The sequence below is a fragment of the Elephas maximus genome, chromosome 4, assembly GCF_024166365.1.
Source record: "Elephas maximus indicus isolate mEleMax1 chromosome 4, mEleMax1 primary haplotype, whole genome shotgun sequence".
In the NCBI taxonomy this organism is placed as follows: Eukaryota; Metazoa; Chordata; class Mammalia; order Proboscidea; family Elephantidae; genus Elephas; species Elephas maximus.
In genome coordinates, this window is record NC_064822.1 from 51,803,941 (window position 1) to 51,808,678 (window position 4,738).

The following is a 4,738-nucleotide window of genomic DNA, read 5'->3' on the forward strand; positions in this document are numbered from 1 at the left end:
GAGGAAACTGTGGCCCAAAGCTAGGACCAGCCCACCGCCGCTGCCGCCGCTGCTGCTGCTCCAGGAATGGTGCCTGAGGGCTCCCCGCGATTCAGATCTGGTAACTCCTCTCCGCTTCTGAACTGTCTCTTCCTTCTCCTGCCCCTCAGTTCGTTGTCTAAGCTTGCCTTTGATGCTCAGGGCTCCCAGCTTGTCACAAATATACTCCATTCACTTGGTTTTTTTTGGTCTTTGTTGTGAAGAGGGCTCAGTGGAAGCATCTGTCTATTCCGCCATCTTGGCTCCGCCCCCAAACCTGTTTCTGTTGAGTTGATTCTGACACATAGAGACCCTATGGGACAGAATAGAACTGCCCCATAGGGTCTCCAAGGCTGTAATCTTTACTGAAGCATACTTCCGCATCTTTCTCCCGTGGAGTGGCTGGTGGGTTTGAACTGCTGACCTTTCTGTTAACAGCCAAGCACTTAACCACTGTGCCACCAGAGCGCCTTCCCTAAAGATAAGATCTATTGAAATACCCATAGTATTGCCCCTGCTTTCTGAAAACACTGATCTAGAGTAAATCTTTGCTTCCTTAGACCCTCCCCAAAATTACCCAACCAAAGCCCGAATCCTAACATTCCCTAATCTTCTCTTACTGAGACTCTCCAGAGTTTTTCAGGGTAAGTGGTCTCTCTTGCAGCCACTATTAATAAACTCAACTTGTTCAACTACAGGTATGCTCCTAGTGGCCTTTGGCTAAAGGATGCTGACACATCTTAAGTGTCAAGTTGAATGCTTATTAAGAGCTAACCACTGTTCTGAGCTAACCACTGTTATTTACTTATTCTTAATTCGTTTAACACTTTCTTTGTCTGGACTCCCAGTTACTGTTCAGTCAGCTCCAACTCATGGCAATCCCATGTACGTCGGAGTAGAACTGTGCTCTCTAGAGTTTTCAATGGCTGATTTTTTCACAAGTAGACTGCTAGGTCTTTCTTCTGAGGTGCCTCTGGGTGGACTTGAACTTCCAATCTTTCAGTTAGCAGATGAGCGCACTATTTGCACCACCCAGGGACCCCTCTTGTTCAGAATCGCTGCGTATTTTAACCCATAAATGCAATCAGTATCATTGAGAAGATGTTCTCGAGCTACTATTTTCGTGCCCTCTTAATCCCCTGTATCAAAGGCGATCTTCCACTATCGCCAGTCAGAATTCTGAATCAGTGAGCTGATATGTAGTGGGCTAAGCTCTGGGCTAAAACTTCTTGGGGGAAAGCTTTGTTCCTATATTTTTTGAAGTATCCACCAAGTACTTTCTATAGTGTGGAGAGAGCGTGTTTCCCCTGTGTGCTCTGGAAGCTTACCTCGGTGGGGATTACAAGAAAAGCACATTCTTACAAACATGCAGCCACATTCATGAACCGGTTACGCCATCCATCAACTCTTTCTTATCATGAAATTGGCAGGATGCATTAACAAAAGGGTAATTATTTATTAATGGCTACTTGAAACCTGGGGTTTCCACCACTTGATTTCAAAACACACAGGACCATTTATTTTAAGTGGTTTCCAGACTTTGATAGATAGAATATTCTTTCACGCTGGCGAAGGCATAAATGCCGTGACGCTAACCAGAGTAACTATAGAAACTATACTATCCTGGTACAGACTTAGAACATCTCTGAACAATCACCCATGTGAAGAAAACATCAAGGGGATAGGAAAACCATCTGGTCTCTATAGCTAGAACACTTGAACAGCTTGTAAAAGGGGAAAAATTCAACCTCACAACAAAAATCTGGCAGATAATAAACACGAGGTTTTTAAGTTTATCAGCCAGTTGCTGTAGACCAAGATCAATATGGAAAGAAAGGCCCTGTGAGAACCCAGCACCTCTGACTAGAATGAAAAGACAAGCAGAAGATCCACGGAAGAACTGAGACTGACTATATAGTTATGCTACCACAGACACGCTACTCAAAAGAAAGCTGTGTATTTCCCTTACAGATGATAGGAAATCCAAACAGAATAAAATTATACAGCATGTTGTGAAACAAAGCATTTCTTTGGGTGTTTTCCAGCTCAGCTGGAAGCAGAATGTAATGACAGTCCCACGAGAAAAGCCTGTTTTCCTGTAACATCCAAGTCAATTTCATAGATTTGAAGGTAACAACTAATCAATCCAAAGATAAGTGAAATTTCCAAATAACCTCCAGCCCGTCAGGCACAGAAAAGGTGCTTCCTAAAGATGCCTTCTTGCTCTGTCTCTTGCTTTCCTCTTTTGCAGCCTCACGCAGTATTCAGCTTACAGTTTGACTTCAACAAGCTCAACATCATCCTGAGCCAAATTGGACTGGAGAAGCTCCATAATCGAGCAGCTTTCCCTGGGTGTGTCAACAGATGTGCACAATCACCCAGGTCACCGGGTGTCTCTGAACACCGAACTGAAACGTTGCTAGGGCTTGACCTGCTCTAGTTCACCACGTCACCACTGCCAAGTCATTTTTCATGTCGTTTCCATCTGTCTCTATGCAGCAAGGATCTGAAGAGCTGGCAGTATAAGATAATAACTCTTTATTGACTAGGGCATTTTTAATATATTCAAAGTCCTTCTAGCACCATTTAATGTGTATTTGTAAATGTGTATGTATCTCATCAGAAATACAATGGCCTAGCAAACTTGTAACTCTTTCTTCCTTGGCGCTATTAAGACCAATTCACTGACCTCACTGTATCTCAGGCTCTTGCCTTCTCCCAAACATAGCCCCACCAGCGCCCCCTGGTAAAGAAGCTACACTTGGGAACAACTTATCATGAGATGGCACCTCCACTTTCCCAGTTTCAAATGCAAAGATTATAGATATTTTTAACTCCTTCCTTTCTTTTACCCCCATATTTAATTGAGAATCACATCTACTTAATTTTTTCCTTTCAAATATTTCCTAAATGAATCCAGTTTTCCATCTCTCCTCCCATTCCAGGCAACTATCGTCTCCTATCTGGGTTGTTAAAGAATCCTCCAAGTTGGCCAATCTACTCTCCTTTATGAAATACAACCAGAACATTCCTTAAAAGTGAGGATGGTGAGACTTCTCATTTACTTTGGACATATTATCAGTAAAGACTAATAGCTAGAAAAGGACATCGTGGTTGGTAAAGAGGAGGATCAGTGAAAAGGAGGGAATCCACAGTGAGATGGATTGACATGATAGTTACAACAATGGACTCAAACATATCAAAGATATTGAAGATGATGCAGGACTTGGCAACGTTTCATTCTGTTATACTTAAGGTTGCCGTGGGTCAGAGCTGACAATGGCAACTAACAACTACAGCTCTCATTTTCCTTTAATCCAGTTTCTACCCAGCAGCCAGACGATCTTTATAACACTCAATTCACATATTGTCTCCCTAAAAAAAATGTCTCCCTACTTACCACTTAATCGTCCCATTGCCATCAGAATAAAGTAAATACTTTTCAGCCTAGCTTTCAATGCCCCTTGTTTCCTCTTTGGCTTCATATTTTCTTTTTTTCCCCTCACATGTCGTCCTCCAGGCAAGCACGCAAAAAACCTTCAGAAGCACCACACTCCCTCCTGGACTCAGGGCTTTCCATCTGCTGTGCCCTGTGCCTGGATCAACCTGACCACTTCATCCAGCTTTATATGGAGTAAGCTCAAAAGTTCCTTTCTCTAGGAAGTCTTTCCTGATAGCCTTTCTGTTATGGATTGAATTGGGCCCCTCAAGAAGATACACTGAAGTCCTAACCCTTGGCTCCTGTGAACTTGACCTTGTTTGGAAATCAGGTCTGTGAAGATGTTATCAGTTAGGTTAACATGAGGTCATACTGGAGTAGAATGGATCCTAATCCAGTCATAGTGGTGTCCTTATAAAAGAGAAGAGACACAGAGGGACAGACAGAGAAAAGAGGGACATGTGAACATGCATTTATAAGCCAAGGTATGACTGGACACACCAGAAGCTGAGAGAGACTGAAAGGATCTTCCCCTAAAGCCTTCAAGGAGAACATGACCACACCAACACCCTGAACTAAGACTTCTAGCCTCCAGAACTATAAGACAACAAATTTCTGTTGTTTAAAGTCACCCACTTTGTGGCACTTTTCTTCCTTTTTTTGTTTTTAATTTTTTTTTTTATTGTACTTTAGGTGAAAGCTTACAGCCCAAGTTAATTTCTCATACAAAAATTTATACACGTATTGTTATGTGACACTAGTTGCAATCCCTATAATGTGACAGAACACACCCCTTTTCACCCCCGGTTTCCCGTATCCCTCCAACCAGCTTCTGTCCCTTCCCATCCTCCCTCTGGACAGGAGCCACCCATTTGGTCTGGTGTATCTACTTGAACTAAGAAGCACACTCTTCATGAGTTTTATTTTATATTTTATAGCCCAGTCTAATCTTTGTCTGAAGAGTGGGCTTCAGGAATGGTGTTAGTTCTGGGCTAACAGAGTGTCCAGGGGCCTTGGTTTTGGGGGTTCCTCCAGTCTCCTGTGGCACTTATCTATGGCAGCCCTAAGAAACTAATACATTCCCCAACTCTCAAGTCCAAGTTAGATGCTCTCCTCCCTGCATCCCCCAGCACCTAACACCCCCGCCCCCCGCCGCCATCATTTATCCACTTCTCATAATTGCCTGTTAATTTGAATGCTTTTACCCTGTTATGGAACGCTCTTGGGAAAATCCTCTCCACAGAGAGCCCTAGGTCCCCTGTGATACACGCACGTATAGAT